At 37.9% G+C, this 15,000-nt stretch overlaps 1 long non-coding RNA gene across 1 annotated transcript in view; it reads right to left on the bottom strand.

Moving 5' to 3' along the window:
• LOC128247644 (uncharacterized) overlaps window positions 1-15,000 on the bottom strand; it is a 40,171-nt gene that overhangs the window by 1,128 nt on the left and 24,043 nt on the right. The gene's annotated exons all lie outside the window — the stretch shown is intronic.

The raw sequence follows: 15,000 nt of genomic DNA, 5'->3' as shown, positions 1-15,000 counted from the left end.
ATATATATATATATATATATATATTTTTTTTTTTTCCTGCGACCAACCTTTTTATATGTATATATTTATAATATATATATATATATATATATATATATATATATATATATATATATATATATATATATATATATATTTTCCCTGCATCTAACCTATTTATATATATAATTCCACTCAGAGATATCTATCTATATATATGTGTGTGTGTGTGTGTCTGTATGTATATAAGAGTGGAACTATTTCGATCGATTTTAGTGATCGGCAGTAATAGATATCAATTCGTACCATAACTGACTGTAAAAGACAACATTGCTTTTATGTATATACAGCTACCGTTCTGTCTATCTTTATATTTCAATGTACACCCACAAACACTCATGTGATTTTATAAATAAGCATGTATGTATTTATGCATGCATGTGCAAATGTATCTGCACACTGACACACACACATATCCATGGATATATGCATATGCGGTTACACACCCATATATGTATATATATATATATACATATATATATATATATAGATAGATAGATAGATACATATATACATATAATATAGATAGATAGATAGAGAGAGAGAGAGAGAGAGAGAGAGAGGAAGAAGGGGAGAGATACATAAATACGTATGTATACATCCATCTATACATATATATATTATACATATGTGTATACTATATATATATATATATATATATATATATATATATATATATATATATATAGGTAGTTAGGCAGGTGTATATATTTATCTATTGCGATATTGTTATCCACCTCTGTAATACACATGCATATATATATATATATATATATATATATATATATAGGACAATCAGTAAGTTGTCATAATATGTATATATAAATATATATATACACAGATATATGCACATATATATATATACATATATATATACATATATATACACATATACATATATATGTATACATACAAACACACACGCAGTAACACTCACACACGCATCCATACATATATGTATATAATAAATAAATATATATATATGCCTGCGTACACACAGAGGCAAAAGTACAAACAGAGATATAGAGAGAGAACGAAAATGAAAGAGAAAGTGATAGTTTAGCGTACGTATGTATTTACCTTTGCGTGTGTGTGTGTATTTTTGTGTGTGCTTACGTGCGCGTGTGTTTTTGTACATGAATGTACAGAGATAAATAGATAGATAGATAGATAGATAGATAGATAGATAGATAGGTAGATATGCAGGAATATATCTGAAGTGATATACGAGTTTGTATTAAATCGTGTTTTCAGAAAACTAAACTTTTACCACGAATATGACGTTGCAATGGCGGCGTGACTCCATCCACCACAGCGGACGAGTGTATGTGGCGCGAGGAATAGCTGACTAGGGAAACGACTGAGAGACACTCGCTCGATGATAGTGTGGCTTATCATCTGTTCGAGTTCGACTAATGCTTGTTTGCGTCTCTGTAGATTTATTAGGATGCGTCTATACGTATAGTTGAGTGAGGGAGAGAGAAAAATAGATAGATAGATAAATAGATAGAGATAGAAAGATTCACACACACACTCACACGGAATATACATGTGCACGCTCCACTAAATGCAGGCGTTTGTGATTATTTATTGAGAAAATGCAAGTTATTCTGCATGCATTCGTTTGGGTGCATTTGTGTTTTAGCTTTGATATGTGCATGTTTTGTACGTTTACATTCGTGTTCGGTAATCACGCTAACGAGGAGTACTTTGTATAACTATCTTTCTATCTATTTTACACACATACATACATTTATACACACACACACATATATATATATACACGTATATATATATGTATATATATATACACAATATATGAGTATATGTACATGTGTGTACATGCCTTCATCTACATGTACATATAGATACATATCGGGGTACATGACGTTATACACACACAACATATATATGTATATATATATATCTATATATATATATATATATACACACACACATATATATGTATATATATATATATATATATATATATATATATACACGTATATATATATATGTATATGTATATATATATATTATATATATCATATATATATACACACACTTGCACTGAGAGATACAGGAACGCACGCACACACGTATGTATGTTTACATGTATGTATGTATGTATGTATCTATCTTTCTATATATGTATGCATGTGTATGCATGTGTGCCTGCGTATGTATCATATATTTCCCAGATATATGGATAATCAGGTGAAGTGTAGTATACAAAGAAGAACAACAAAAACATCAATGACAATAACAACAACAAAATCAGTGGAAACACATCAATTAAATGAATCGGCGTGGGTGTTGTGTGTGTGGGTAATGGAGGTGAGATGAAATTTGTTTGGAGTGGAGTGGTTGGGTTTGGAGATTGAGGAGGTTTTGAATCTGAGAGGACAAAATATCTGAAAGAGCAGTTTGTGTGCGTATATGAGTGAGTGTGCATGTGTGCGTGCGTGTGTGTGTAGGGGTTGGTGGTTTGCAGGAGATGGAATTTGATGAAGGAATTACTGTTGGTTGTCTGCAGTTGTAGCAAGGTTTTTTTTTTTGTACGGTTCACTTATTTCTGATTGTCGACACTGCTGCAGCAAATTCCTGAACACAGACCTTCTATTTCTGACCATCGTGTCTAGTTTTAGTTTTAAGAATATAACTGCTAAGGTATCCTTCCCTTTGAAAGTTGACAGCGTGTGATTTTAGGGGTTTCTGCACCTATATCTAGCAGATACAGCAACTACAAAAATGGCTTCCTTGTTGGAACGTGGTGTCTTGTGTTATCTCGTGGAGTGGTGTAGTGTTTTGAGGCTTGGTTTTGTGTAACAGTTAGAGGGGCGAAGTTTGATTTGGGTAGTGATTTTGTGGCTAGTTTTCTATGGTCTATGAAAGTCTAGAGTGTTGTATCGTAGTGTGGCCTTGGCTCTCCGCCGGTTACGACGACGACTGTTCCAATTGATCCGAGGAACGGAACAGCCTGCTCTTGAAATTAACGTTTATTTTCGAATTTAGTCCACGGACCTCTAGTATCACTTTTGCGGACCACAGGTTGGGAACCACTGCACTAAAGCTAACAATATTCGATATGTTTTTCAGGATGACACCGAATCTGAAAGGACTGACCCTTTGAAATACAGATACTACACTCTTTTACCAGCTGACTGGACTGCAACAACGTGAAATAAAATGTCTTGATAAAGGTGATAACGCACCGCTGGATATCGAACTGATGACCTTACTATCTTGAGCCGAAAACCCTAACCACTGAGCCGCGGTCCTTCACTGTAGCGTGGTAATAGTAATGCGTAGGTGTGGCTCATGACATAATGTAGGGTAATACGGCAGGAATTGTTGTAGTATAAGTTGTTGCATTGTAGTGTGGTATGGTTGTAGTTTAATGTTGAGCTGTGTGGTGTCGTGCAATGCGGTGTGTTGTGAATTAGCGTACTGTTGTGCAATGTAGTGCACCATAGTATTTTATTCATGCGCTATTGTGAAGTAATTAAGTGTGATATGTGTGTGTGCGATATAGAAAGATTATTTTGTTTTTGGTGATGTTGTTGTTAGTATAGTTGTTGTTATTTAGTGCCAAGTCATCCTTGTTTTTGTGGCTTGGAAAAGGAAGAAGCGCATTATTCATCCGTGACTTTATTGCAAGTCTTAGTGGACTGGTGTTGGAAGTAAGTCACCTTTTGTTCGAATTCATGTCGGTTTCGGAAAAAAAAAAGGCAGCCAAGGTCTCTCTCTCTAGGTGTCGGTGTTAAATCGAGTGACCTATTATCTTTTATTAGTTTCAGTCATTAGACTGCTTAGACTGAGCCTATTCTGGAGCACTGCCTTGAAGAATTATAGTTGAATGAATCGACCCCCTGGACTTATTCTATCGGGTTCTTTTGCCGAACCGCTAAGTTACGGAGACGTAAACACACCAGCACCGCTTGCAAAGCGGTGGTGGGGGACAATACAGACACAAACACACACATATATATATGCATATATACATACATACACATATCTCTCTCTTTCTCTCTCTATTATATATATATATATATATATATATATATATATATGATACACGGTGTGCTTCTTTCAGTTTCCGTCTCTCAAATCCACTTACAAGGCTTTGGTCGGCCCAGTGCTATTGTAGAAGACACTTGCCAAATGTGCTCCGTAGTGAGATTGAACCCGAAACCATGAGGTTGCGAAGCAAATTTCTCACAGAACTGTGTCTCTGCTGATTCTCCTCATAGTTTCTGTTTACCAAATTGAACTCACCACGTTTTGAAAGAACAGCTGCTTTGGCTGAAGACAATTGACCAGATGTTTGGACAGCGGGAGAGAAGCCGGAATCTTGAAAATGTGCGGTTAACCTGTTAACCAAACTGAGGACCAATGAAGACCAACACTGATTTTGTTATGAGCAGCTTGTGTTTTATTTAGTTATATTCATATGCTATATCGTGGACTACATTATCGGTTGTGTCTATCTCTTCTCAAGCTGGCTGAGTTTGAATTAAGGGCTATTTTACTGCTGTTTCTGGCATATTGAGGAACTGCAAAGGGGCTTCTTCGTTGCCTCATGATAGTAATGTTGCTGGTATTGTAGCCGTTTAACCCAAGTCGACTCTGAACGAGCAGGGCTATGGTCGCAGTTATTCTAACCTAGTCATGCCACATCCATTCCAGGACTTGTGTAACCGGAAGTACCCTGTAATGTGTGATCTGATGGGTTAATCATTAATCAGAAAAAAAGCACGTGTATAGAGCATCAACGGATGGGGACACCAGAGAACTGGTAAATGGTTCACGGCACAAATGTAAATCTTTTTAAACTTGGTAAAATAATATTCAACGTGGTTTATATGAGGAAAAATATAATTTCGAAGTATTCATGGTGTCATAGTGAGGATATGATCAGAGTCTTTGCAATTATAAATAAAAGGAAGAAACCATTTCAAACTTTACAAACATAAATAAAGTGGGAACATACAAAAATAGACATTTTCCACTTACTGTTACGTTTGTTTCATTTGGAAGAATAAAATTTATCTTGAGGTTTATTAGTATTTATGTTTTAAATTACATATATATGGAGGTACCAAAATCTTTAAAGTGATTAGGGCCAGTATGGATCTTTATTCAGCCCTGCCCTCGTTACTTGGGTTTCGTATCTCCTTACCATTGTGATGGTGTTGGTATCTGGTTAGGGTTAGGGTTAGGGTTAGGGTTGATGATATTGTTGTCATGTTCATTGGCTTCTAACATGGAACTAAGGTCTCGCGTTTGGTGGAAGCCTTAGTCAATTACATCGACCTACATATATGACAGGTACTTTATTTTATCAACCTCGTCAACACAAAAAGCAAATTTGATTTCAGCTGGATTTGAACTCAGATCAAAGAGTTAGCATTAATACCCGGAATAATGTTGTCCATTGTGTTACATTAATCTCTTCTATCAACCCACTGATGATGGTCTGGATAGCTTTGAGATCAACCCTGATACCTGGGAAACGCAAGCAGAAAACTGCTCCGCCAGGCGAAGCTGCACCAGCGGAGGTACAATTTCTAAAGAATAAAAATATATTGCAGGGTCACAAAGAAAGCACGAACTATGCAAGTCCAGACCCAGCTCCTTGTCTTCAGTCCAGACAAACTACCAGGGGCTGATCCGTGGCAGAGCCCTCCGAGCGCGCATCGGAGTGATCGGCCATAGCTGGACACACCGTGTTTTCCTGTGCCGTGTGATGTTTTAGGACACCGTCATCAACGACGGATGAACTAATAAAAATAGTGTTGGTAGGGTGGGGGTGGAGATGGCAAAGATGGTGCTGGTGTAGAGTGTGTGTGTGTATGTTTGTGTGTGTGTATCTTTGTGCTTGCGTATACTTGTTTTTGTGTGTTGGAATATATTCATTTCCATCCTCACGTCTCTCCTTTTCGCTCTCTTTCTCAGTCTCTCTCTCTCTCTCTCTTTCACCTTAGTGTGTATGTGTATGTATGTATGCATGTATATATATATGCATGCATACATATGCCCCGAAATACATATATAATCCCTATGTACGTATACATATACATACACATAAGTCCAAATAGATATACATATAACACCTATTTACATACATGCATAATCACACACATATATCTACATACATATAGTCATAGAGGAGAGAGAGAGAGAGAGAGAGAGAGAGAGAGAGAGAGAGAGAGAGAGAGAGAGAGAGAGAGAGAGAGAGAGAGAGAGTGTCTCAGCAGCAATTTTAACAAGAACATCAATAAGGCCATCAACGGAATGAACCGAACTAAAGATAGCGCCTTTACGTCATCAGTCGACCCACCAGAAATAGCAGCCAAACCTCCTTTAAATCATACTTCACCTTCTTAAGAAAAGGGAAGGTCATATATCAGATAATGCGCTTTTAGATAATTCTTCGCCGTCCCAAAGACAGGATGGTCATGTAAAGAATGTGTCTGATTGTAAAGGCTGTTCGATCAAGATTGATTTGGCTTTTAAAAAAATAAATCGGCAGCAGAATGGCTACGACAGCAATATACGAAGAAATCAACAGTAGTAGTAGTAGTAGTAGTAGTAGTAGTAGTAGTAGTAGTAGTAGTAGTAGCAGCAGCAGCAGTAATAATAGTTGTAGTAGTAGTAATGGTAGTAATATTAGTAGTAGCAGTAGTAGTAGGGATGGTGGTGGTGGTCAAAGTAATGATGGTAGTAGTAGTAGTAATAGTAGTGGTGGTAGTGTTGTATGTTGTTGCTGCTACAGCAGTAATGTCAGCTACAGAGACTACAGCAGCAGAAACGTCGGCATCATCATCATCATCATCATCATCATCAGCAGCAGCAGCAGCAACAATATCACGCACCCCCACCCCTTCCAAAAAAATGGCAACAGCAGCACCAATAACATCAGAAGGAACAACAGTTCCACCACCACCAATAGCCATACAAGCAATAGCAGCAGTAGTGGTGGTGGTGGTGGTGGTGGTGGTGGTAGTAGGAGCAGCACTCTAATGAATATGGAGGGTAAGGCATAAGAGTATGCGATGGGTGTGGTTGGGGTGAAGGAGAGGAAGGGGACACAATGTGACGTGGAGGGAATGAACAATTATGTGGTATGTTTGTGTGCATGATGGCGGTGGCGGTGGTGATGGTGATGGCGATTGTTGTTTGGGTAAGGTAGTGGTGGAGGTGGTGGTGGTGGAGGCGAAAAATAGTTGTAGATGAGGAGGTGGATGTGGTGGTGGTGGTGGTGGTGGTAGTCGTAATGATGTTGATAGCGGAGGCGGTGGTATTTGTGGATTGTAGATGGGTGAGGGCGAGGGTGAAGGAGAGGGTGGTGGCTGTTGTGGTGGTGGGGAGGGTGATGATGGTGATGGTGGTGGTGGTGGTGGATTGGTAATGAATGAATTTGTTTGGAAAGAAAATGTAGGGGAGAGAGATAGAGAATGAGAGAAAGAGAGGGAGAGGGAGAGAGAGAGAAAGAGTCAGAAACGCCCTTCCTTTATCTCTTCTCTCTCAGACAGAGTAACAGGAATCGATAAGGAGAGTAAGGGAAGGAGATATTTTCATGTGGAGAGAAGAATTCATTGATGGTTGCTGATATGGTTGAATAAATGTAGCAGTGACTGGTCTGTAGGAGAGTATTTGGGAGAAAGGGGAGAGTAAGAGACGCCGAGCGGCTGATTGAACGAGGATGTGAGGTGTGGAGAGCGAGCGAGTTTGAGGCAGAAAGAACGAGAGTATAAACATTGTCTAAGAGAGACAGCGAAGCAGAGAGACAGAACATAGAGGGAGAGAGAGTCAAAAGAAGTATGGAGAGAGATAGAGAGACACAGAGAGAAAGAGAGAGAGAGAGAGAGAGAGAGAGAGAGTGTGTGTGTGTGTATGTGTGTGTATGTGCGTGTTTACGAGGGTGTTCGTCTGAAAGATTGGCAGATATTATGTAAAAGAGCGAGACCAGTGAATGAAATGTATTTAGGCGAGGTAGCTGCTTTACTCCGATCATGGACATTACTGCGGTAACAGTGGAAGAGATGTATGGATTTAGTACTTAGAAAGGCGTTGAAGAGTGAAATATTGTCAAGGAGAGAAACGGTATGAAATCTGCAGACACGTAATCGGTGCGTAGTTCCAGATGTGTGCGTTTTATTCTAGAGAAGAGGCCTACCACGTATTTATTTTATAGATTCAGCAGCTGTTTCAAAATGAATTATGTTGTGGTTTTGAAGGGGAACGTCAGGTTGACGAGATGCAATCTTGGTTTTGTAAAAGATAATGTGATCACTAAAAAAAAACAGAAACATATTGAATATAGCTAACTCTAGATTTTATAAAGAATGTTACAATTAAAAAATAGTAGGGCCCATCTGATGTTTTAGTTGCTTAGTACCCTATATAGAATAGTGAAGGCGCGTGACCATAGTGAAGGGGCATGGCTTAGTGGTTTGTGATCTTCAGTAAGACTCTTTATTTCACGGTGCTTCAGTCGATTCAGGTGGCAGAGATGAGTTGTACCTGTAATTGAAAGGGCCGGCCTGGTGACATTCTGTATCACACCGATTCTTCCTGAGAACTACGTTAAAGGTACGCGTGTCTGTGAAATGCTCAGCCACTCACTTGCGCATTAATTTCAAAAGTGGAAATTATTTTATCTATGTTTAAATGATCGAGGTCTGAATATGACAATTGAAAATTTGCTTAATGTAATTATTAGCAGTATCAAATATTTACAAGAGAAATTCGAGATCCCAGTAATTAATTATATAAAACAAAACAAAACAAAATGATTTTATCACAGGTAAATCGCCTCTTATCTTATTGTTTATAAGAAAATAACTGTAATTGATTGAATGAGAACATGAAGATAGGTAAGTTAATACACCAAGGTATCTGCAGTCCACAGACATGTCCATTTCCATTTGGTCATAAACCACATTTCACTCTTAAATTGCCTCTGTGGATAGTGTTTATATTGGAGAAGGCATTAATTAATTTAACATCAAGAGTGTACTGCTGATTAAGCATTGTTTTCATTTAATTACACAAAAGTGGAAATTATTTTATCTATGTTTAAATGATCGAGGTCTGAATATGACAATTAAAAATTTGCTTAATGTAATTATTGGCAGTATCAATAATGCAACAGAAGTGCATACCATTACAGACAAGAACCTTTAAATAATATAAATTCATTTACAATACAAGGAATGGTGTGATTTAAAAAGCGAAGTGAGTAAAAATATATTCTATTAATGGTCAGTCAGGTACACGAAATTTTTCTACACGGAAGTGACACGATGCGGCACTTAAAAGAACGGGCTTATATTTCTATCTCCATCCCTTCATTCAACATAGATCTTATCAGGGTCCCACTTTTGATTTGGAATTTATCAAGGTTCTACAACGAACGATCGGAAAGACAAGTTCAGCTTACGTAATTCTCGATGGAGACTTTGATGAAAATCATTTTAAGTTTGCCAAACACAAAAGATCTTGGAATGAATATAATCAAGTAGATATTAACAGCAAGTCTTAATAACGTTGTATGATGAAGAATATTAAAATTAAAGCAGTTTTCTTTTTCGAATATATCTTAATAGTAGCATTAATTTGCTTACTTTATTAATACTGTCAATATATCCATTATATTAATCATAGTTTTGTGGTTAAACTTACTTCGTTGAAACGAGAAGAAAATTACCGCTGTAGTCATGTTGGACTCGTTAACGATTAAATAATCGGACGCAATTAATGCTTACATTTCGCTGTACTCGTGTCTGTACTCGTGTCTTTAAAAACTAAGTGACGCCATCATCTTCCTCCCTTCCTTTGTGTTTGTACACACACACACACACACACACACATAAACACACTCATCATAATACTATGCGGTGAACTGAGAAAATCGTTAGCACATTAGAAAAGAATGCTTAATTGCATTTTTTTGGTTCTTTGCTTTCTGAGTTCAAATGTCACCGGGGTCCCTTTTTTCCTTTCATCCTTTAGGGACCGATAAAGTAAGTACCGGTTGATCACTGGGGTCGAAGCAATCGCTTCACCCTCCCCTCAAAATATATTGCTAGTCTTATATAAGACTATATGCGTATGTGTCCGTGAATGTGTGTGCCTGTGCGTGTGTATATACACACACACACGGGTATATATATATATATATATATATATATATATATATATATATATATATATATATATATATATATATATATATATATACATACATAAATAGATAGGCAGATGGATTGATACTTAGATACTTACAAAGAAAGATAGGTAGGTAAGTAGATAAATAGATAGATAGATAGATAAACACATATAGTGTCAACATTTAGGATAGTGGACTGGGTACATGATGAAATTGGGAACTTCGACATAGGAACGAGGAAGATACTGCCAACCACTGATAAATTCCAAATCAAAAGTGGGACCCTGATAAGATCTATGTTGAATGAAGGGATGGAGATAGAAATATAAGCCCGTTCTTTTAAGTGCCGCATCGTGTCACTTCGACAACGCATACCGAAGATGAAAGAGGGAAATGAGTCCACCGAGCGTATATTAAATTGTGAAGTTAATAACATAATCAGATCGAACGAAGAACTCGAGGACAGCAGTTCCATGTAAACCAAGGCTGACTAGATTGATCGAAAAATACAGAGATTTGGAGGAGAAACGCTCATCATATCAGCAGAAAGTTATCTGTGAGTACATATCTCGCCAGTTTGAGAATACCAACAATATTGATAGGAATTGTATGCTGTCATGGGCCAGTGATACATGCGTCACGTCTCTCCTATCGGATTAAGCTTTTGTTATCCAAGAGCAGGGGATAGTTAGTAAATACCTGGTCAACAGGAGAGTGAAAAGTGTCTCTAAGCCTATGATTGAAAGTATCGATTGTACCATACCAGTATGGAAGATATCGCATGAATTATCAGCTGTCTAAAAATGTCGGCCAAATACTACTTTCCCCTATATGACATTGTCACTAAGATCGACGACAAAGCTAAACGCAAGAAGAACTGTCATGACAGCCATGCTAAAAGCACACTGCGACCAGGAAGTGTCCATACCTTCAAAAATAAAATAATAATAATCGTAGAACACTGCAATAAAACCAACAAGCCGATATAAACACAACAGACCAGATACTGTTGTATTTGACAGGGAGCAAAAGTCATGCAATGTTGTAGAAACCAGCTGACAGGTGCATGGGAATATCTCGTCAAAAGTTAGGGAGAAGGAGAAACATCTATGGGAAACTAAGGAGAAACCTATTTCTCTTGTATCCAGATTATTGATTTTCATTTGGACCTTTTAACATCGGTGCCCTGGACTATGTAACAAGAGTTCTGCGTAAAAAAATTGACATGGTAAGGATTTCCAAAACAAAACAGAATAAACAGATTCACTTTCTCCATACACATTTAACGGTAAAATGGAAATTTCTTAACATTTCGGGGAATCTTCATTTCAAGTTCTTTGGTGAACTGAGTCATCCGAAATTTTTGGGGAGGTGAGGAGCAGTCGATTAGATCGCTCCCAGTACGCAACAGGTACTTAGTTTATCGATCCTGAAAGGATGAAAGGCAAAATCGACCTCGGTAGAATTTGAACTCAGAACGTAAAGGCAGACGAGATACCGCTAAGCATTTCGCCCGGCGTGCTATCGTTTCTACGATCTCCCCGCCTCATCTCGTCACATATGTTACGCATTCACACACACGCATATAGATAAGCAGTCATGAAGCAGACACACATGGACTAACGTGGCTCGCACAAATACACACACATGCACGCACGCACGCACACACTTACGCACCTACACACACACACATGCTATTACTATAGACATTATTAATTAGACGAAAGGACAATGACTACGAAGTTTCGCCAGCAACGGTTCGTCCAAGAGAATTTTTACTTGACCGTTACCATGTCCTGTGTATTTCTGTCAGCGAAAACATTTACTGAACCCTTTGTTAGATGTTTTGCTGGTTTTTAATAAAATTAGGACACCAACACCAGTCATTGGTTTGTACGTGTGTGGGACTGTATACACACATCAAAGATATTTCGTTGCTATTATGCTAAACTGTCGTATGTCCAAATTTGGCCAAATGCGTTTTTTTCAATATTTATTTTTGCTTCTAATAGCCGGTTCTTTTTTTGTCAAACTGTCGTATCTCCAGCTGCTTCAGATGTCAAGATACCGAAAACTGTCAAACTGTAGTATAACGGTTTTGCTATGGAATGGCGAAACTATTTTTTCATATATTTGTAGTTAGGTTGACAAATGCGTGTGCATGTTATTATAGGTCAGTATGTGCGAGCATAACATATTTATACAAGCGCATGCATTTTATAACTGTCGCTAAGCAACAAAGACATTGGTCTCGTCTATACACTACCTCTTTCTGTAGACACAGGGCAATAATGTGGTCTCGATGATGATGATGGCTGATGATGTTGGTTCTTGTAGTGATGGTGGTTGTTGACTTTCTTAAGGGTCAGGGTGAGGGTTAGGCCCAGAATTAGGCTTTAGATGTATTGTTTGGTATTCAAGATTTTAGTCGTGGCAGTAACTGTGGCTATAGGCCCATCCTAGACCACAATAAAACTAGTGCGTCATTACTGCAGCTTACGTGGCTGCTGCTGCTGCTAACAAAATCAACAGGAAGATATGCATTGACTGTGTAGCTAATCTACCTGTTTGCCATTCCACTCTGCATATCTGTCTGTTTGTCTCTCTGTTGTTTGCCGGAACAATTTCCATGCTTTTCTGTCTGTGTCTGCACACTCTGCACATCTGCTTGCCTGCCTAGCTGTCTACCTTTTTGCTTTATTCAGTCTGTTTCACTTCCGGCTTGCCGCTCTGCACAACCTCACTGTCGTCATCCTGTGCGAAGGCATGCTTGCCCTCACATTATCTCTACATGCAACACTGTACAACCTGCTGCACAGTCTCCCGGTGCGCAGACAGCCTCACTTCCCGTCTGTCTGTCTGCTCCGTCAATATCATTGTTGTCCGCACGGTCTCTTTGTTTCATACATTATGTACACTATATCTGCATGTCAGTATTTCTGTCTGTGTGCACTGACTCTCTCACTTCCGGTCTATAAGTTTCGCTGCCAGCAATAACCTGCTGCCTGTATAAACGCATATTTTTCGATCCGTTATAGAGTCAAAGTTACGTTAGTGTTAATTTACGTTGATAGTTCAATTTCTATATTAAAATCGCTAACAATAAAATCTATGTGCTAATAACCGAACGATATTAATCAATATCTAATGGTAATTCATATTTATTCTAGCGATATGAACAAGACGAGCACCGGATATATAACTTTCTTATTCTGACCTCTTTAAAAACAAGTCTTCACTGAATTTGTGCAAGCAATGAGGAGATATTCACTGAGGCGTAAATGTATGGTAAGATGTTTGTTTCCCTAAACACATGGTTTTGGGTTCAGTTCCACTGCGTGACATTTTGGAGAAGTGTCTTCTACTGTAGATTTTGACCGACCAAATACTTGTGAGTGGACTTGGTAAACGGAAACAGAAAGAATCCCCACCATATATATATATATATATATATATATATATATATATATATATATATGTGTGTGTATATAAATTTAGTGTACATTTAAGTACAAAGAGATAAGCCTTAACAGGTTGCCTAACAAACTAGAAAGAACAGTCAGAAAGTCCAGACCACAGTCAAGAGCAATTTCAAAGGGAATAAAAATTAAAAACATTTACCATGTTTTACATCCGGACCTTAGGTTTTGAAATTTAATTCGCAAATAAAATAATTTGCAAGGTGAAGTTCTCTTCAGCGGATCCGCCAAAACACTATCATATAAATTAGAGACCAAATAACACGTGTCTCATCCTTTTATATTATAAATCTTCAAATCTTCCACGCAAGCGCAGATTCAATCGGCAGCAAACAAAAATCCCGATTAAATTTCAGAAATTGCTAAAATCATTTCTTAATATATATATATATATATATATATATATATATATATATATATATATATATATATATATATATATATATGTATGTGTGTGTACGTGTGGTTGTGTTTTTGTGTCTGTGTTTGTCCCCCCACCAACACCTGACAACCGTTGTTGGTGTGTTTTCGTCCTTAGCGGTTCAGTAGAGAAACCGACAGAGTAACTACCAGACATAAAAAAAGTGCACTTAGGTCGATGCGTTCAACTCAAATCTTTTATGGCGGTGCCCCAGCATGGTCGCATCTAGCGACTGAAACGAGTAAAAGATAAAACTACAAATAAATTTATAACACGGTACATTTATGAAATTATTGCTCCTTAGGGTCTCCCCCCATCGGTAATGATCCCTTGATATTCCAAGATGAACGCGGAGCCAAACAGTTTTGCTCCTGCATAGGGTTGGTAGCTGTCCAAGATTGTAAGTCTCTCCCCCTCTCCAAGACACTGATGTTTGTCCAAGGAAAAGGTCATCACCATGCTTTCAGAAGAAAAGAAGGAAAAATCCCACCCCCACTTAGGACCTAGTCCGACATTCTGCAGTTCTCATCGCCTTGGAGTAGCTCTTTTTTGTCAAACTGCGAAGGGATGAAACATAACATCTGCGTAATTTGAAACCAGGGTGCAAGGAGCCCGACACGCACCGTGAAGTGTTCAATCCAACGCTGTCACATCTAAACTAATTCACCACGATAATTACTGATTTAAGTGTAATTACTGGTACACCTGATGGTTATATTATTAAATATTTTTTATCTTGAAAGCCTGATTGGTTCAAATATGCAACAGTGAGATCACGAAAGATTTATTTAAAGTTTTGTATGTTGTATGATCGCTGAGGAAAGGCTGGGGTTGGGGAATTTGTGTTCAAATGAGAAAAAAAGGAAAGTGAGTGTGATGTTTTG

The sequence above is a fragment of the Octopus bimaculoides genome, chromosome 4, assembly GCF_046866305.1.
Source record: "Octopus bimaculoides isolate indiv1 chromosome 4, ASM4686630v1, whole genome shotgun sequence".
Lineage (NCBI taxonomy): Eukaryota > Metazoa > Mollusca > Cephalopoda > Octopoda > Octopodidae > Octopus > Octopus bimaculoides.
Note: the sequence above shows the minus strand (reverse complement) of the source record. Positions and strands in the feature narration are given on the sequence as shown.